General features: G+C 39.6%; 1 long non-coding RNA gene across 2 annotated transcripts in view; it reads left to right on the forward strand.

Moving 5' to 3' along the window:
• The window catches only part of LOC147582563 (uncharacterized), a 166,742-nt gene that overhangs the window by 116,111 nt on the left and 28,810 nt on the right, over positions 1-21,821 (forward strand). The window lies entirely within an intron of this gene.

The raw sequence follows: 21,821 nt of genomic DNA on the forward strand, positions 1-21,821 counted from the left end.
CCTACAACATGCCAGGCACATTTCTAGGCACTGGGGAGATAGCAGTGAGTGACACAAAAAAAGATTCTTGCTTTCTTGAATCTTACCTTCTAGTGACGGAGACAGAGAATAAATAAATTATTTTTTAAGTAACAATAGATCTGATGAAATTAAGATAGAGTGACTTATTGTTAGTAATGCTAATAGCTCGGACATGTGTGGGGATATTTGGCTCCAGTTTCTTCCCTCAGTTCTGTGGGGTCTGTGTAGAAAGTGGGGCAGGGTGAAGGCACAAAAAGCTGGTCAGGGTGAGCTGAACAGTGAGGGCATTAAAAGATATACATGGAAGAGCTCATGCAGTGCATAACTTTGTGGGCCACAGAAGTCACCCTGCTCTCTGTGTGAAGTGTTCTCCACTGCTGAGCATGGCTGAGCTTTCACTGTCAGAGCAGTTACAGGGCAGAAAGATGAGCCTGGAGTTCTAAGGATATGGGTAGGAGACAGAAGTCTCTAGCACACCAACAAGGCTTCGGATCTTCTGGCCTTCTCTTGGGAGAGCACAGGTAGCTGGGGCCACTAGCAAATAGAGTTAAATTTTCCAACCTAATGGATGGCAGGTTGTTTCTATTGAGAAAGAATTTCCTTGTCCATGGATCAAAAGCTAAACAGCGGTTCTTAACTCTGCTGTTCATCAGAATCCCTTCTAGATTAAAAACAAACAAACAAACAAAAACACCCAAGCCCTCACATTCCCAGAAAGTCTGTTTCAATGCAACTCAGGGATGGGGACCAGGCACTCTTGTTCCTAAGTGATTTAGGTGTGCCCTCAGTGTTCAAAACCACTGGCTCTAGATAGAACTTCCATCCTCAAACCAAATCACAGACCACTTCTTGCCTCCAGGCAGGAATGGTCTAGATGCTGTGCCTTTGTAAGGCCAGCTTATCACTTCTGTCCCTGGAGTTTAGAGAAGGGTGACAACGATGGAGAAAGGACTAGAACTAGAATAGGAACTAGAATGGGAACTAGAACATTCCCACAGAAGAAGCAGTCTCCTTCCCAGTGGTGCAGAGTTCACTGGTCATGCTTATCCTTCTAGCCTAGAACACTTGCTCTTCTACTCTTCATGGCTTCTCTAGTTCTAATAACCTGCAGACTTTATACTTCCAAACCTCCTCTCTGGTGACAACAGCCCATGAGAGCCTCTGCTTTTTAAAAAAATCTGTCCATGAGTAGTAACAGGGTTTTGCAATTTATAAAGTACCATTGCATATATTATGTCGTTTAATATTTTCAGCACCCTATGAGACAAATATTATTATAGCCATGTTACAAAAGGAGAAGCCACAAATTTAGGATATTGAATGATGTGCAAAGACCCCTTAACCTGTAACCAACAGGTCTAGAGACCAGGTCTCCTTCCTCCAAAGTGCTCTCAATTCCTACCCTACCTGGCAGATTGCCTTCTGCAGTGTCCTGGTACCTGACCATTTCATTTCTACAGCTGTCAGTGTGGTTAGTTTAATCTTCCCAAGTACTCGATCCTAAAAATTACATTTTTTTCCTTCTCTGTTGTGTTAAAATGGTTCATTCATGATAGTACCAATTTTAATGAATTTTTTTTTGAAATTTATTTATTTTTGAGAGAGAGAACAAGCAGGGGAATGGCAGAGAGAGAGGGAGAGAGAGAGAGGATCCCAAGCAGACTGCATGCTGTCAGCACAGAGCCTGGGGTGGGACTCGAACATACGAATGGCAAAATCATGACCTGAACCGAAATCAAGAGTTGGATGCTTGACTGACTGAGCCACCCAGGTATCCCAATTTGATTGAATTTGTTAAACATATATATTGTTCACCTTGCACCTAATTGAAAATGATACTATTTACAAAAACAAAATTGAAATTCATTTTCTGGAAAAAAATTGGTTGCATAGAATAAGCACATATTTCTAGCTTTAGTTCTAAGTTCTAATTTAGAGAGCCAAACATGGACGTGGGCTGGGCTGAGTTGCTCTTTCCCTGTTGGTTTGCTGTGATCACAGGAGTTTCAGGAATCATGAGGGTTTAGGTGCTGTTTTATCTGTAACATCGCCCTTCATGGGGTCACATTTTTCCCCACACAGGTTAGTGCGTGGGCATTTGTTTAATATAGGTACTAAAAGGTCTCAAGGTAGCAACATGGCACTTTTTTCTGGAAGGTCATCAGCCCCATCAACATCACATTCTCTTGTGGGAAAATTACAAATGATTAATTGAAGTACAGAGTCATCTGGAAGATATATTCAGATGATGTGTACATTGAATAAAAAGCATTGCCTTTTGTCTCATCCTCAGATGAATTTTTAGGACCCATCTCTTTAAAGTGCATTGAAAGAAATGATCAGGACTCAGTTAATTTCATTCAAATCCCAAAGACACCAACACAATAGATTTGGCAAGGGACATTTGCGATTCTCCTCTCACACAGCTCAGATTTCTTCATCATTCACAGCAGTCATGTTTAGCAGCTCTACTGCTTATAGGGAACTGGTGGGCTGCCAGCTGCAGCATTGTGTGGATCTGGAGATCTTTCCAATTAGACAAGAGTGGGAGGCTGCCTCCAAGAGAGATAGGAAGATGACTACTCCGTTTACACTGTGAAAGGGAAGAGAATTTGGCCCTCTGGAGGAGAGATTTCACAGTGTATTGGACATGGCTGCATCTTCACTCAGGTTCCTGCAAAGGATCCACGCAGTGGACCAAAATATAGGCCTTCTTTTCTCCAAGGGCTGAGCTGAAACTGAGCATGGCAAGACCACACTGGACCCCTACAGTTGCCAAAGCCCCCCCACAGCTACCTCACACCTCTGTGCCTTTGCAGTCTCTCCCCTACACCCAGATGGGAATAGCCATGGATTAGGCACTGCAGAAGAAAAGATGTATGAACTGGGAGATGAAGGCATAGCAAAATAAATTACCCAAATGTAGAACAGAGAGGGGAAAACTTTAAAAAGTGAATCAAACATCAGTGACTTGTAGGACAAATCAGGCAGTCTAACTTACATGCAGTTGGAACTCCCAGAAAAGGGGGAAAGGGGAGATGAAAAAATATATATGAAGAAATACTTATTTTCCAAATTTTATAAAAGCTTTATAAACCCAGAGATCCATAAAGATTAGAAACCCTAAGGAAGATAAATACAAAGTGAGCCACACCAAATCACACCATAATTAAATTCCTGAACCCCAGTCATAAAAAGATTGTCTTAAAAGCTGGACAAAAATGATGCTTCATGTACAAAGAAACCAAGAATGACTGTAGATTTCTTGTAAGAAATTATAAAAAAAAAAAACCATAAGAGAATGCAACAAAATGTTTAACATAGCAAAATAAAAAAGGGCCATCCTAGAATTGAATACCAAGTAAATATCATTAAAATGAAGAAAAATTGGAGACTTTCCAGACAAATAAAAAAAAGCTAAGATAATTCTTCATAAGCAGACTTGTATTATGAGAAGTGGTAAAGGTGAAGGAACATGATTCCAGATGGGAACTCAGATCTCCACAAAGAAATGAGAAGCAACAGAGATTTTAAATATCTGGGTAACTATAAAATATTTTTTTCTTGGGATGCCTGGGTGGATCAGTCGTTTAAGGGATCCGACTTTGGCTCAGGTCATGATCTCACAGTTCTTGGGTTTAAGCCCTGCACCAGGATCTGTGCTGGCAGCTCAGAGCCTGGAGCCTGCTTCAGATTCTGTGTCTCCCTCTCTCTCTGCCCCTCCCTGGCTCACGCCCTGTCTCTCTTGCTCTCTCAAAAATAAACACTCAAAAATTTCTTTTAAATACTTTTTTTTTTTTCCAACGTTTATTTATTTTTGGGACAGAGAGAGACAGAGCATGAACGGGGGAGGGGCAGAGAGAGAGGGAGACACAGAATCGGAAGCAGGCTCCAGGCTCTGAGCCATCAGCCCAGAGCCCGACGCGGGGCTCGAACTCACGGAGCGCGAGATAGTGACCTGGCTGCAGTCGGACGCTTAACCGACTGCGCCACCCAGGCGCCCCTTACATACTTTTTATTATTTAAAAAAATAAACTCCTTAGAAGATAGTTAACTGTTTAAAGCAGACATAATGACAACATACAGCACAGTTTGTAATATAACTAGAAATAAAATACATAACAGTAGCACAAAAGATGGAAGGAAGAATTCAAAGTATATTTGATTGTTCTTATGTGTGAGGAAATATATCATCTGAAGATAGATTTTGATCATTAGAGATGAATATGATAAACTCTAGAACAAACATACACATTAAAACAAAATAAGAATAATAAGCCAATGGTGGAGGTAACAAAAAGGGAAAAATAAAATGTATTCAATAAAAAATGAGGAGGGAAAGATAAAAAAAAAAGGAACAAAGGAGAAATAGAAAATACAAAATATAGAAAACAAATACAAGTTGGTAAACTTAAGCCCAAATATATCAGTAATTACCTTAAATGCAAATGGTTTAAACATATGCTATCCAATACACTAACCATTGGCCACATGGAGCTCTTTAAATTAATTAAAAATTTACTAAGATAAACTATTCAGCTCCTCAGTCACACTAGCAATATTTCAAGTGCTCAGTAGCCACCTAATTAGTGGCTAGCATATTAAATAGATAATCTATAACATTTCCATCATCAGAGAAAGGTCTATTGGAAAACTGGTATAAATATTCCAATTAAAAGCAAAATTATGAAACTGAATAAAGAAAGCAAGATGTATCACCCAAAATAAAACACATGTGCACACAAGCATAAAGATGGGGAGGGTCAAAAGTTAAAGGATGGAAAAAAATATACCATGCAAACACTAATTATAAGAAATTTGGAGTGGTTCTATTAATGTTACACAAAGCAGACTTCTGAAAAATCACACAACCAAGGATGGAAGAGAACATTTCAAAATGACAAATGATTCATTCTATTTAACAACCTTTAATACTAAGAAGATTTAACAATACTAAACATGTTTGTATCCAGTAAGAGATTCAAAATTGCACTGCATATACCTTCCTGCATGAAACAATATGAAAAGTTGGATAAAATATGTGAAACAATGGTCTTCAAGGAATTAGCAGGCAACAAAGAATGGTGGTTCCCTTAGAGACAGGAAACAAAGAGGGTGAACCCTGTAATTGTTTCATCTACAGGCACTGATGCAGGGCTGGGGAGCACAAGTGGAGCTTGGTGGCTTGCTGAATGGAAGACACAGAGCTGATGATTGAGGGAGATGAAAGCAGCTAGAGATTATAGGACAGAATGCCAGAGAAGAGAGAGTTGTATGAAGAGAGAATTCCAGAGATCACAGAGCTACACATATGTCAAAACTTTAAAAACTGTAACTTAAATATGCACAATTGCTGCATGTTAATTATAGTTCAATAAAGCCCCTTTAAAAAAGATAAGGACATATCTGAGCAATTTTATGCCAATATATTCAAACAACATAGATAAAATGGAAAAATTCCTTGAAAAACACAAATACCAAAACTGTCTCAAGAAGAAATAGACAACTGAAGAATTGTATATGTATTTAAGTAATTGCAATTGCATAATTGCAGTATGCTCACAAAGAAAATTATAGGCACAGATGACTTCATTGGCAAACTTTCTGAAACATTTAAGGAAGAAATATACCAATACTATTCAATTTTTTTCCCCCAGAAATTAGAAGAGGAGACACTTTCCAACTTATTTCATGGGGCCAGTCAAAGACATTACAAGAAAAGAAAATTGCAGACCAACATCATTCATGAACATGGATTCAAAAATCGTTAAAGAATCTTAGAAAATCAATTCCAGCAATATATAAAAATAGGAACACATCATGAAAGCAAGTTTCATTTAACATTGGAAAATCTATTAATGTAACTCACTATATCAACAAATTAAAAATTAATGAAAAACAGATTTAGGAAAATCATTTGACAAAATTGAAAATCCACTTATGAAAAATCTCTCAGCGAGCTAGAAATAGAAGAGAATTTCCTAAACTTGGTAAAATGCATCTATGAAAAACTTACAACTAATATCTTTAGAGTAGTGACAGGTAAAGAGTATGTTTCATTCCTAAATTCAGGAATAGGATAATGTATCCTAGTTCACTGCTTTTATTCAACATCATACTGGAGGTCATAGTCAATGTAATAAGGCAAAGAAAAAAAGATACAAAAGACATACATATTGGAAAAGAAGAAATATAATTCTCATTATTTGGAGACAATATATTTGTATACAGAGAAAATCATTAGAATCTGCAAAAAAAATAGTTATTGGAACTGAGTAACTGATTCACAGGTCAAAAAAAAACATATACTAACAACAAACAATTGGAAACTGAAATTTTAAAACAATACCATTTACAGTATCACCAAAAAACAGACACAGTTAGGGATAAATTTAAGGAAAATATGTCAAAGAAACATACAGTGTACATTATAAAACATTGCTGACAGAAATTAAACAACACCTAAATAAATGGACAGTTGTACCATATCCATGAGAAAAAAGTCTCAATATTTAAAAAAAAATTTTAGTGTTCATTTATTTTTGACAGACAGTAAGAGACAGTGTGTGAGCAGGGGAGTTGCAGAGAGAGAGGGAGACGCAGAATCTGAGCTGTCAGCACAGAACCGGATGGGGGCTCGAACCCGTGAACTGTCAGATCATGACCTGAGCTGAAGTCCAATGCTTAACTGACTGAACCACCCATGCACCCCAAAAGACTCAATATTTTTATTTATTCATTTTATTTGAGAGAGAGAGGGAAAAAAATTCCAAGCAGGGTCCATGCGCAGCGTGAAGCCCCTTGTGGGGCTCGATCCCATGACCCTGTGATCATGACCTGAGCCAAAATCAAGAGTCAGAGGCTCAATTGACTGAGCCACCCAGGAGCCTAAAAAAGACTCAATATTATTACAACGGCAATTCTCAAATTGATGGATAGACCTAATGCAATCCAAATCAAATTCTCAACAGACTACTTCTGTAAAAATTAGAGAATTCTGAAATTTATATAGAAATTTAAAGAATCTAGATTACCCCAAGAATTTTGAAAAAGAATGCCAAAGTTAAAATACTTATATTACCTGATTTAAAGACTTACCATAAAATTTACAGTGATCAAGACAATGTGGGTATTGGTGCAAGAATAACTATATAGGCCAATAGAATCAAAACATGAGTAGATATAGACCCATATAGCAATGGATTTTTAACAAAGAGTCCAGAGTAATTTAATAGGACAAAGAATTTTTCTTTTTTTTTTTTCTTTTTTTTTTTAACGTTTATTTACTTTTGAGACAGAGAGAGACAGAGCATGAACGGGGGAGGGGCAGAGAGAGAGGGAGACACAGAATCGGAAGCTGGCTCCAGCCTCTGGGCCATCAGCCCAGAGCCCGACGCGGGGCTCGAACTCACGGACCGCGAGATCGTGACCTGAGCCGAAGTCGGACGCTTAACCGACTGAGCCACCCAGGTGCCCCAAAAGAATTTTTCTAACATATGGTACTAGAACAACTGGATATTCATATTGGGGGGGAGGGGGCGGGAAGGAAACTCATTACCTTCCTTCTAGCATAAACAAGTAAATTAAAACTCAAGGTGTATCACAGACCTAAATATAAAAACTAAAATCATAGAGTCTTTAGAAGAAAATATTGCAGCATATCTTAGTCATTTGAGAGAAGACAGTGATTTCTTAGAACATAGAAATAAATAACCAAATAGGGAAAAATTATACATTACACTTAATCAAAATCTAAAATTTTTCACCAAGTCACCATGAAGAAAATAAATAGGCAAACCACAGATTATGATAAAATCTTAACCTTTATCTGACAAAGGGCTTATATCCAAAATAAATAAAAAATTCTGCAATTCAGAAATAAAAAAGAACTCCGTTTTAAATGGTGGAAGCAAAAGATATGAACACACATTTTATCAAAAAAGATACACAAATGGCAGGTAAGTTTATGAAAAGATGTTCAACATTTCAGTAATCAGAGAAATGTGAATTAATATCACAATGATATAGCAGTATACATACACTAGAAAGGCTAAAATAAAAAAGATTAATACCAAATGTTGACAAGGATGTGGAGTGTGGCAGACAGACTCTAACATGGCTCCCAATGACCCCTGCTTCTTGATGTTCATGCCCTTATGTAATCCCTTCCTTGAATGTGGGGGAGACTTATGTGGGTGAGCCAACAGAACATGGCAAAAGTGATGGAATGTCACTTCTGTGTTTACATAAGATTACAGCTTCTATCTTGCTAGCCAACCGTCTCTAATGGCTATCTCCCTTGCTATATTTGATGAAGTAAGCTGCCATGTGAAGAAGCCCATGGGGCAAAGAACTGAGTGTGGCCACTGGCCAACATCCAACAAGTTGCTGCAGCCTAACAGCCCACATGGAAATGAATCCTGCCAACAACCACATGAACTTGGAAATGGATCCTTACCCAGTTGAGCCTTGTATGAGCCACAGCCCTGAAAAGACCTTGATTGCAGCCTCTTGAGAGACCATGAAACAAAGGACCCAGCTAAACACTGCCCAAATTCCTGACCTGCATCAACTGTGTGATAATAAATATGGGTTGTTTTAACCCTCTACATTTGTAGTAGTTTTGTATGCATCAGTAGATAATTAATAGATGGAACAACTGGAACTGTCCTACATTTATGGTGGCATAACCATCTTGTAAAACCGTTTGGCAATTTCTTATAAAGATAAACATGCACCGAACTTACCCTAAGACCCAGCAATTGCACTCTAGGTATTTACCCATGAAAAATAAAAGTATATGTCCAAACAAAGATTCATACATGAATATTCCTAGCAGCTTTACACATAATAGCCCACAAGTAGAAACAACCTGAATGCCAATCCATAGATGAATGAATAAAGTATGGAATATCCATACAATGGAATAATACTCAGCAGTAAAGGAGAATGAACTGATTAATATATGTAAAAATGTTGATGAATCTCAACATATCATGTTCAGAGAAAGAGACTAGACATAAAAGAATATATTATATATGATGCCATTTATATTAATTCTAGAAAGCACAAATCTAATTTATGACAATAGAAACAGATCAGTGGTTATCTACACCTAGAGGTGTGCAGTTAGGATAGCAAAAGCTTGCAAGACTGACTTTTAGGGCTGTTGCCATATTCTAGATCTTGGTACAACAGTAGTTACAATGAGTTGTCATAATTCATTGAGCTGTTCACTTAAAATTGGCACATGATTTGTATATAAACTATTCCTTGATAAAGTTGGTTTTTAAAGAAATATAACTCAAAATGGATTAAAGACTGAAACATCAGACCTGAAACTGTAAAACTCCTAGAAGAAAGCAGAGGGTCAAAGCTCCATGACATTGGTCTTGGCAATGATTTCTTGGATATGACACCAAAAGCACAGGCAAAAAAAGCAAAAATAGGCAGATGGGACTGCATCAAACTGAGAAGTTTCTACACAGCAAAATGAATAATTAACAATGAAAAAGCAACGTCCAGAATGGGAGAAAATATATACGTGAACCATGTATCTGATAAAGGGTTGATACCCAGAATAAAAAACTCCTACAATGTAATAGCAAAACAACCAAATAAACCAGTTTTCAAAATAGGACAAACCAGTTTTCAAAATAGGACATAATAGGACAAAGGGGCATCTGGGTGGCAAAGTCGGTTAAGCATCCATCTCTTGATTTTGGCTCAGGTCATGATCTTGAAATTTGTGAGGTTGATCCCTGTGTCAGGCTCTACATTGACAGTGTGGAGCCTGCTTGGGATTCTGTCTCTCCCTCTCTCTCTGCCCCTCCCTCACTTGCATGCACTATAAACAAACAAACAAACAAACTTAAAAAAAAATAAAATGCAGAAAGGGTTTAAATAGACATTTCTCCAAAGACAACATACAAATTGCCAACAGGTACATAAAAAGTTGCTCAACACCAATAATCTTCAAACACCTGTTAGGATGGATATTATTAAAAAAAAGAAAAGAAAAAGAAAAAAACAGAAAACAAACAAATGGTAAGTATTCATGAGTCTGTGGAGAAATTGGAATTCTTGTATGCTGTTGGTGAGGATGTAGATGGTACAGCCACTATGGAAAACAGTATGGAGGTTTCCCCAAAATTTAAAAATAGTAATACCATATGATCCAACAATCCCACATCTGGGTGTTTTTCCAAGAGAATTGAAATCAGGAATCTTGAAGAGATATTTGCACTCCCTTGTTCATTGCAGCCTTATTCACAATATCCAAGATGTGGAAACAACCTAAATGTCCATGGACAGGTGATATATATATATATATATATATATATATATATATATATATATATACACACACACACACACACACACACACACATGAGAGTATTATTCAACCTTTAGGGGGAAACAACCTTTAGGGGGAAAAAAAGGAAATTTGATCTTCTGCTACAAAATGCATAAACGGTGAGGTAATATTGTGCTAAGTGAAATAAGCTAGTCACAGAAAGACAAAAATACTGCATGATTCCACTTATATGAGGTATCTAAAGTAGTCAAACTCATAGAAGCAAAGAATAAAATGGTGATTGCCAGGGGCTTAGGTAGGAAGGGGAAATGGGGAGTTGATAATCAACAGTTTTAAAGTTTCAGTTATGCAAGATGAATAAATTCTAGAAGTCTACTGTATAACATTGTTCCTATATTTAACAATATTGTACCCTCAAGAAAAATTTTAAGAGAGTGGACTTTATGTTAATTGTTCTTACCACAATTTTTAAAAAAAAAATAGATCTTCTGGGTGCCTGGGCGGCTCAATCAGTTAAGCATCCAACTTTGGCTCAGGTCATGATCTTGTGGGTTTTAGCCCCGCATCAGGCTTGTGCTAACAATGTAGAGCCTGCTAGGGATTTCTCTCTCTCTCTCTCTCTCTCTCTCTCTCTCTCTCTCTCTCTCTCTCTCTCTCCTCTCTCTCTCCTCTCTCTCTTCCCCTCCCCCACTTGCACTCTCCATCTCTCTCGCTCTCTCAACATAAAAAAACTTAATTTAAAAGAGAGAGAGAAAAATACATCTTCAAACAGACAATTTGCCCAAGCTGTATCTACTCCTGAACCTAGACTCAGTAGGTGCACCTTGGCTGCACAACCCTGGGACCCTGGATTTCCCTTTCCACAGCACTTTTCATACACTTGTGTCATGGATTGTTCAACTGTGGGTCTTCCTGTCTATAATATAAGCTCTCTAAGCACAGACCTCCTTGGTACTTACACAGTGCCTAGCCCAGAACAGATAGTTGTGGAATAAGTATAACAATTTTTATAAAATTTTGTGGAATTAATTGAAACTGTCTTAAGTTCTTCTGTCATCGTGTAGGGTCAGACAGTCTGTACCAAGCCATTGTGTGGTCTTCATAAAATTCTCCATTAAAGACTACATTCCACTCTGAGTTGTCCACAGGCAGGTTTCTTGGACAGCTGTGATAAAATTGTGATGCCAGAAGTGGGTTAAACTAAATTAAGAAAACCATATCCCCAGCTCACTTCTGTTGGGGCAGGCTACTCATCACACTTGACAACTCTCAGCCCTGATTAAGAACAGCTGGACTGAGCTTCTTTGCACATTTTCCAGTTTTAGGGAATTGAGGAAGGTTCTTACCAGTTGTTGCAGGAAGGATTGGTAATCTCTTCTTGTGTGATCACCATCACCCCAACCCTCCCCCCTCACAACCGTCCCCCCCCCCAGAGCTCTTTGTTCTTACTTCTGTTCGAACATTCAGACTATTTGATTGTCATTATTGCTTGTGTATCTGACTCTCTAGTCAAGCCTGATCTCTGTAAAGGGAGAGTCAAATCCATCATTTTAGTACCCATTTTTTCATTCATTTCAACATTTCTGAGTATCTGCTGAGTGTCTTGGATTGAGCTAGAGACATGCCTAGTATAGTTTATTGATCACATAGTGGACCTTCAATAAACATGTGCTGCTATTAGTCTCTGTGTCTCTGTTGGTAGTATTCCCCAGTCCATTGGAAATCAAGGTTGGTACCTTTCAGAACAACAGTCTCTCCCGGTCTGCCCAAGGTGACCTTACAACTAAATATAATGCAGTGATTTTTAAAGAATGAAAAAGAAGACCCTGTAGCAGAAACAACAAACTCCTTTCTGAAAATCTTCCTCTCCTTCTTCCTTAATAATGGAACCTGGATTTTTACTAGGGCACATTGCCACCTATCTGAAAGACTGTTTTTCCCCAGACTCTTGAAGCTACATGTAGCCGTGTGATTATATTGGCAAATGAAATGTAAACAAAAATTCTATGTCCATTTATTTATTTTTTCCCTATTTATGTTGATTTTCTTTTTTTAAAGTTTTTATTTTGAATTCCAGTTAGTTAACATACAGTGTTATATTAGTTTCAGGTGTACAATATAGTAATTCAACACTTCAATACATCACCCTGTGCTCATCACAAGTGCACTACTTAATCCCTATCACCTATTTAAAATTTTTTTAATGTTTACTATTTATTTATTTATTTATTTATTTATTTATTTATTTATTTAAGGTGTGCACATGTGCACAGGGGTGAGGCAGAGAGAGAGGGAGAGAGAGAATCCCAAGCAGGCTCCGCACTGTCTGCACAGAGCCTGACACAGTGCTCAATCCCACAAACTGTGAAATCATGACCTGAGTCGAAATCAGAGTCAGATGCTCAACCAACTGAGCCACCCAGATGCCCCTCATCACCTATTAAACTGATCCTTTCACCCACCTCCCCTCTGATAACCATCTATTCGTTCTCTGATAACCATTGATTTCTCTCTCTCTCTCTTATTTTTTTTCTTTGCTTGTTTTCTTTCTCAAATTCCACATGGAATTCCATACCATCATATAGTATTTGTCTTTCTCTGTCTGACTTATTTCACTTAGCATAATACTCTCTAGCTTCATCCATGTTGTTGCAAATGACAAGATTTCACTCTTCTTTCTGGCTGAATAATATTCGTGTGTGTGTGTGTGTGTGTGTGTGTGTGTGTGTGTGTGTGTGTGTATCACATCTTCTTCATCCATTCATCAATTGATGGACACTTGGGCAGAAAATTTATTTGAAGAAACTATAGCTGAAAACTTCCCTAAGTTGGGGAAGAAAACAGATATCCAGATCCAGGAGGCACAGAGAACTCCCATCAAAATCAACAAAAACAGACTTACACCAAGACATATGGTAATTAAATTTGTAAAGTATAGTGATAAAAAAAATTTCAAGATCTCTTTAAAGGGAATGAGCATTCCCTTCTTCACTCTTACCCAGCTACTACCTGGAGTAAAGATATGATCATTGGAATTCTAGCAGCCTTTCTGGACCATGAGGAAGTCAAACTTTGGAAATAGTAGACTGGTGATCTGGAAGGAGCCTGGTTTCTGAGGACTTAGTGTAACTTTCTTGACAGCCTTGGACATGCCATGTCCATACTTTATTCATATTAGATGAAAATAAACTTCTGTAATTGTTATAGCCGTTGTTATTTTGGGTTTCTAAAAGGACAACACTCAGCCAGTAGTAATGCTTGAATTCCACCTTTAGACCTTTCCTCTTTGACCTAAGAATTGTAAGTTTTTAAGTTAATGCAATTACAGAGACTTCCACTCAAGTCTGGAAGGTGCTCTGCAACCTGAAGTGTGTGCAAATGAGGAAAAAAATTCTGTAGATGGCAGAGGAGAAAAGAGAGACATACATTATGACAGGTTGACATCTAACTGTTGCTGTAAATGTCATCCTGCTATACTTAGGACACCATCCTTCACCAGAACCACAAAGCTCTGCATGATCAGCACTCTGCCTTTTTCCAACATCCTCCCCTTGTTCACATAGCTCCAGCCACACTGACTCCCTTGCATGCGTACTCTCGCGCGCGCGCTCTCTCTCGCTCGCTCTCTCTCTTTCTCTCTCTCATGCACAATGCTTTAAACCCATTTCCACCTCAGGGATTTTGCACTGGATATCCCGTAGCCTGGAATGCTCTTCCCTCAGATCTTCATGTGACTGGCTCCCCCTTGTAGCTCAGGCTTCAGGTTTACATGTCACCCTCCCACCAAGGGCTTTCTTGATGTGTAAAATAGCCCTGCATGATATTTTCTCATTTATGTATTTATTTATTGTCTCTGCCACTCACACCAACTGAAAGGACATTTGACAAGTCACTTTATTTACTCTATTTGTCACTGTATCCCAGAACTTGAAACAGTGCACATGACTATTTGTTGGCCACTTGTTGATTGATTGAGCAAGACTGAACATGAAAAGCCTTCTCCCTGGAGCAGCTGTTGCTCTGCTTTCGCTCATCCCTACTTGGCTTGCTGTTTTAACACATCCTTTTCTATATCTCAAAAAAAGTATTATGTGCCAAAATGGAGCTATTTCTTTTAGGTCTAATTTGTATAAACCATTTTGTAACACCTAGTGGTACTTAGATACTAGCCTATATAGTTCTTTGGACTGTCTTAAGTTATTTAAATGTCAGTAATAATCCATTTATAATATTGTTTTCTGAGACCAGTTTTTAAGGAGTGTGGGATAGATAGAATGTGAGAACCTTGGTTATCTAAGGGGAAGTAGCACCACCAAGGGGACAAAATACACAGAGGACTCTGAGGTACACAAAGTTTCATTTAGAACCTATAGCTTCACATAGTCTATTAGTTGAGTTAAAGGTTCAGCAGTATGTAACAGACCCCAAATACCAGTGGCCTAAAGAATTCTGAATTGATATGATGGTTGTACTCTGCGGAGGCATTAGGGACCCAGCCTCCTCCTACCTTGTTTTTCTGCCATTCCTAGAGCATTGCCCTCCCTGCAAGGGTCAGAGAGGACTCACCACCAACTCAGACCTTGGAAAGAAGAAGAGGGTGGGGCAGGCGGCACTCCCTGCAGAATGCACACACTACCTCTGCTCACATCCCATTGGCTAGAACCTGGTCACATGGCCGTCCCCAGCTGCAAAGGAGGCTGGGAAGTGAATCTCTTTTTTGAGCAGCTGTATATCCAGACACAAATCAGGGGTTCTACTAAAATAGAAGGATAAAAGGAAGACTGAGGGATTACTGGCAGCTCAGCCCCACACAGTATGTCTTGGTTGGAAGGAGTTTTATGAACAGCCCACATAAGCAGGCTTATAAAAATGGTACATAAAATAAACCCATTCACATATTTCTACCAGTCCATGCTTTCCTGGGAAATCCAAGTGTGGCAAAATAAAGAAAAGCTAACTGCTTTTCCACTCCCCCAGCTTCTTACTGTTCACACATTGGCCAAATAAGGGAGCAGCACATTGTCAGGCTTTCTCCAGGTATTTCTGCATACAGAAGAGCAGGTGTGAAAGTCTGAATGTCCATTCATCCACAGACCCTAAAGTTACAGGTGAATGGAGAAGCAAGAATTAACAATCTAATGTTTTATTTTCAACACAATATGAAAGTTTAAAACCAATGTAAATGTCAATCACTTTTGTGTTTTAAATGGTTAAATAAGATTTCCATCTTCCCCATTTTCTTCTGATCCCTGAACAACAGCACCACATGGCTGGTCTGGCCCCTTCCTCCATTCTGAGATGAAATGTTATTTTTCTTTCAGAGACATCCATATATTTTCTTCTTCTGTGATTTTAGAGCACAGTAAGAATAGGAGCTGCTTTGGGGATGCCACAGGTCTGTGTGGCTCTTGTCTGGGAGTGACAAAGCAGCTTAGTGAGGATGTGAAGATTGGGGGCGGGGGCGCAGGAACAAATACTGCTGTCGATCCTTTTTCCTTCCTTGGGTCATCAACCAGGACAGCCTTGGTACATGCAAACAACAACACTGGATCCAGTCATGCCTCACACAATTTTAATAAATTCTGCACATCTCTCCCAGAGCTCAATTCAGGTTAGGATGTGTGTGTTCCCATCTACCATAAGGGCACCAGACTGGCCAAAAATGTGCTTTTCTGTTGACTTGCTACTTGACTCCCTTAATCTGCTGCAAGACACGTTATACCTTTGTAGAACTCAGGGCAAAGGAGGGAGTCACTTAAGGCACCACAACAGCCACTGAAAACTGAAAACCCTTTCCTGGGATTCTCTAGACCCAACAAGCAGATGGTTAAGCAGCTGTCAAAATCAGCGTCAACTGGAACGCAATGATCTCTTTTTTCTTTCAGCCTCCACATTTGTCAGGCAACTAGTCTGTGCCAGGCACTATGCCAAGCACTGCTGAGACTGCATAGGACAGACAGACCCAGTCCTGCCCTCAGGAAGCTTAACAATGGGATTTCAAAGTCAAACTCTACCCACTCCCACACCCATTCAATTCAAATTTGACTGAATCAAGACTAACCCTTTTGTTCTTGGTTACAACCCAGACCCACATGCCTCTGAAACAGGCTGCTCTGTTCCCTGACCCCCCAAATGGTTGTCCTCCATGTAGTACAGTACTGAGAGGTTTCCCAGGATGCAAGACTTGTAGTGCTAAAAGCAGAATGTCAGGGCAAACCAGGCTGAGTTGATCACCCTTCTTCAAAATGAAACATCACCTTGTAAAGAAGGAAAGTAGAAGTAAAAACTCAAAGCAGTTTCTCACCTGGACTACCTTACAACTCACACAGGCATGGCTTTCCTCCCACAATACCTGTGTTCACACACAAACACAATGGAGTGCAATTTCATAAATTTTATTTGTCCAGATAAAATAGGCTCCTGGTGGTAGCTGTAGAACGATCACTTTCTCACAACAGGTCTAGCACACAGTCTGTCCTGGTGGCCTGAGCTACATATCTCCACCCCCAATTCCCCTTAGTGTTACTGTCACTCTACCTTCCACACCCACATTTTAGTCCCAGAGCCAGATCATTCTGGACCTCCAGAGATTTGCTTATATGGCATCCTCTGCCTGTCCTGCCAACTCTTCTTCAGACATCCACTTTGTTTCTGTCCCCACCTTTCCCTCTACCTCTGCCTCCATCACTGTGTCCACCATGCCCTGGGAGGTGCTAAGGGTCAGCGGTTAAGAGCACAGGGTGTGGGAGTCAGATACATGGAGTTTTCTATATTGTTTCTTTCCAGTGGGCAGTTGGGCAAATTAGACTCTTCAAGCCTCAATTTCCTCATCTTGACAATGGGAATTATAATATCTCCCTAACATGTAAGACAACACATCTGCATAGAGAGTGACACAGGTAAACCCTTAACTGATGTAAACACTCTAGTATATCCATTTGTTTACAAGCCTTTATTCTTTGGTTCTTATATTCCTAGTGCCTGGCACTGAGATGTTTGTTGAATGAATGAAGTGTACTAGAAAGATGAGGGTTTGACTGCTTCTAGAATTGGTCATTGAGAGCATTCTCTTGGCAATTTAGGGAAACTGTAGAAGTGACTGGTTGTGCCCTTTCAGCTCAGAGGGATGAGCTAACAAGGACATTCTGATGCTCCCTATATCTAAAAGTAAAGAGCAATTTGGAACATGTATAACAAAGCCCTTCAAAATAGCCAATTCAACAGTTGCATTTCTAGGAATTTATGCTAAGGAAATTATCAGAGATTTATACAAACATTTACACAAGTTTTAATCACAGGTTGTTAATAACAGTGTCTGTTGCTAATCAGAGTGAGAATTATAAATAGCCTAACTATCCATAGGGACTGGTGGTTAAATAAAAGCCCAGGAAGAGGAGCTATATAGCAGAGTGACTGAGAACACAGGTCCTGAAGCCAGATTCCCTTCTGTCCTGCCACTTACGAGCTATGCAATCCTGAACAAGCAATTAACATTTCTGTGCCTCTATATCCTCATCTGTAAAGTGGGGATAAAATGAGGAATATGGACTTTTGATACAGGTTAGCTCTATGATTATTTTCCTACCATTTAAAGTCATATTGTAAAAGTTTAATGAGATAAAATTTTCACAAATATATAATTAATTTTTCTAAAACGGGATACAAAAGCATATGTTGAACATAGCACTAATTTTAAGTTCTAAAATGTAGCTTTTAGAACTAGGGTAATGTATATGGCAACCAACAATGGTTATCTCTGGGTGGCAGAGTTACAAGAAACTTTTTTCTTTTAGTGCTTTTCTGTGTTTTCTGTTTTCTACAATAAATAGCTTCTGGCTACATTCATGCTAAAATGATAAGGTGGGTAGAATCTTGAGCTGAAATCTTGAGCTGGGGAAGGGTACCTTAGTCCTGGTCCCTGCTCCACCTCCAGCTGGCTGGGAATCTAGGCAAATTCCTTCCCCTCACATATGAAACAACAGGATTGGCTAGAAGCAGACCTCTGGAAGTCCTCTCCAGCTCCAAGCTCCTCTGAAGCACATGGTTCCTAGGCAGAGACATGCTGTACGCTTGCCAGAGAGGCTGAATACAGAGCAAGCTGAAAAAAAGTTACTTTTAATTAAATGAAGTGAAAGCCAGTTTCCTTACAAAGACCAATTCTGGCCGCCTACTACCTCTATTAGGCATACGTAAAAGCCTGTGATGAGCTGGCCCCCCTAACCTAAGTGTCCTGGAGCTGGCAGTCACAAACTCGGCTAGATTACAGGGGCTACAAGAGGCCAGCTTCTTGAAAATATTCCTTCTATCAGTTTCTCAAGTATCTTAAATCCCTGCTCTCAATCTTTTATCTACAAAAAGCTCTGTTAAAACATTGATTTTTTTTCTATTATTCTTATCCAGTCATATTTATCTTGCTTCCCTTGGTGATGGACATTTTTCTGGACACTGCAACATAGAAGTGGTTGAGGTTCTGCCTCTGATCCAAGGAACTTATAGTAGGAAAGGAGGTAGAGGCAAGAAAATAAGCAATAGTAGCCCCTGTGAAGCAGGAGGAGTGCACTAGGGAAGCTGATAGGGTGAGGAGAGTGGATCAGAAAGTCTTCTTGGAGACATAAGTCTAACCTAACAACAAAAGGCAGTCCAGGTAGGCTCATTCCTCCCCTTAGATCAGAAACACCTGAAAGTTCTCTAATATCAAGTGAAATGGGAAGATTTTGGTATAGTAATCTGTGATAATAACCACAGTGGTCACTGTGAGAACAATACAAAAAGACACACTCAAAAACACAATAAAACCAAATAAACATGGAATATGTAAAAAATTCAAGTAATCACAGGGAAGAAAGAAAGGGAAAACAGAAACAAGAACCACAGAAAACAGATAACAAATAATAAAATGGCAGATTTAAGTGCTAACATGTCAATGATTACTTTAAATGTAAATAATCTAAATGCACCAATGAAAATAGATTGGCAAAGTGAATAAAAAGTCATGACCCAAGTATATACAGCTGACAAGAAACTTACTTTAAATTCATTGTAGGAGGAAACAAAGTTGAGAGTGTGGAAGGGACTTGCTTTGAGTCACAGAACCAGTTGGTGGCAGAGGAGGGACTAGGATCTAGGTCTCTGTTGCCCCTGCCCCCCTGCCCCAAGCTCAGAGTCCCTGCTCAGTTCACCTAGTTGTCCCTCTTGTCTTTATTCTTGAGGCACACTTCTCATGGCATGTCAGGTAGGCGGTGGGAGTGGTCCTTTACCTTTAATGAGAATTGAAGTAGACGAATGTCACACTGAATGACTTGGCTGCAGCTCCCTAGGATCATCCTGGAGTATTCCTTCCTAGAAATATTTTTCTCACTGGTATCATACTGCCGTGTTGGATCCACACCCTTCCTCAGTCCATAACTCTGCCCCTGTAATCCCTTAGACCACTTCAAGGGTGACAGTCCTCATGTGACAGGCTTCAAATTGAAACAGCTGACCATCTTTCTGCCTCATTGTGTGATGTCAACATGGTGTCACCACCAGCCCTCTATAGTCTCTGGGTTGCAGAGGAGATGTGGGACTCTGATTTCCTGGAACTGTCCTTCCTGTAGCTACAGGTGGAGTCTTGCCAATGAGATGAAATAGAGGTGAAAGAGGCATTCTCAGGAGGAAGTGGTAGGCAGCCAGCGAGTGTGAGGTCCACAGAAGCTTCCAGGTGAATATCACATGCCTAAAAGTGTAGGCAGTAGACCTAGTAGGTGGCTAAGAAGGTTGTCAGGAACTTTCTGGGGTTTTTGGGGGACACTTAGAAACTTCCACTTGAGCTCCTAAGAGGCTCTGGCTGCAGAGGTGCAGTCTGAGACCTTTATAAGAGTGGTTTCACTGTCCTTTGCTCTTCTAACTTTTACAGTGATTGTAAAAGCCCCAGTTCTGTGTTAAAACTCATCATTTTGCATCTGTGGCTTCTGCTTTCCTGACCTGTGGACTTACTGGTTCCATTCACTAAACGTTTCTGTATTTCTTCCTTCTGGGCTCAAGGAAGTATTGCATGGCCATGCAATTTGTGTTGCCCATTCAAATGTGAGGGAAAGGGTATATGAACATTCCAAGAAGCTCTAAGAGGAACTGCAGAGTTCACCATGTGCCTTTCCCTCTACATGTCCTGATGGAGTCTATGTCATCCACACCTACACCTCTGATCATCACTGGACATGTAACACAAGTGAGAAGTAAATGTGACATGTCACTGAGATGTGATCACAACATAACTTTGCCTATCCTGACTGATACAGAAACAATAAATATAGAGATAGGCCAAGACCTTAGTGCAGACATTTCACTTCACTGTGTGGTTATTATACTGTTTGAAGATGGCATATAATTTAAATTACAGCTTGAATGAAAAAACTGAAAGAGAATTTGTATGTCTGCTAAAAACAGCAGCAACAAAAGCAAAAACACCACAATTTCTCAACTGTCTATATTTGGAAGATTGGAGGTTTCAGATTTGTGAACTTTTTTTCTTCTTTCATTCAAAAAGTATTTCTTATGCAACACTTGTGAGTCAAATCCAAGTGTAGATACAAGAAATAGAAAGATAAATAAGATATAGCTCCTGTTCGGGGCACCTGGGTGGCTCAGTCAGTTAAGCGTCTGACTTCAGCTCATGTGATGATCTCACAGTCCATGAGTTTGAGCCCCACACTGGGCTCTGTGCTGACAGCTCAGGGCCTGGAGTCTGCTTCGGTCAGTGTCTCCCTCTCTCTCCCTGCCCCTCCTCTGCTCACACTCTGTCTCTGTCTCTGCCTCTGTCTCTCTCTCAAAAATAAATATACACCATCTGCAGATGGTGTATAACCAAGGCACAGACAATATGATTAAGGGGAAGACATAATATTCATTCATTTCTCCAGATCTATTATACACCAGCTCTAGGTGAGCCATTTTACGTACTTTATCTCATTTCATCTTTAACATACCCCCATTAGTGGGAGTTATGATTAGACTTGAGGTATTAGACTTGAGGAAATCAAGGCTAAGACAGGGTAGGAAACTCATCTAAAATTACCCAGCTGGTGAATGTCAGAATTCAAGCACAGATTGGCATACCTACAAAGCCTAAGTTCTTTCCAACACTCATGGCATGGTAAGTGTTAGAACAGAGACATGGCCATGGTGCCAAAGGAGCCAAAACTGGATCTGTTGCTGTTCTGTGTTTTAGATAATGTCAGATCAAAACACTCTTCCCTCAAACCAGTTACAAATAAGCTTGGCACAAGAGAAAAGCTTTGCTCCTTAGGATTCCCAGATGTTCCCAACCCTTTAAAGATGGTTACCTAGGATACCAGTTCCTCCCCCAGGGACAAGTGTGTCTAGCAGGAAGGAAGGATACGGAGAGTGGCCCATACTCCTGAGCAAGTCTGAAGAGCATCTTGTCTTTATTATGCCTACTAGTGCTCCAAGGCAGTGAGAAAAGGGTTATCCTCATTTGTAGTTG

The sequence above is a fragment of the Puma concolor genome, chromosome A3 (assembly GCF_028749965.1).
Source record: "Puma concolor isolate L17-30 chromosome A3, mPumCon1.1.hap2, whole genome shotgun sequence".
In the NCBI taxonomy this organism is placed as follows: Eukaryota; Metazoa; Chordata; class Mammalia; order Carnivora; family Felidae; genus Puma; species Puma concolor.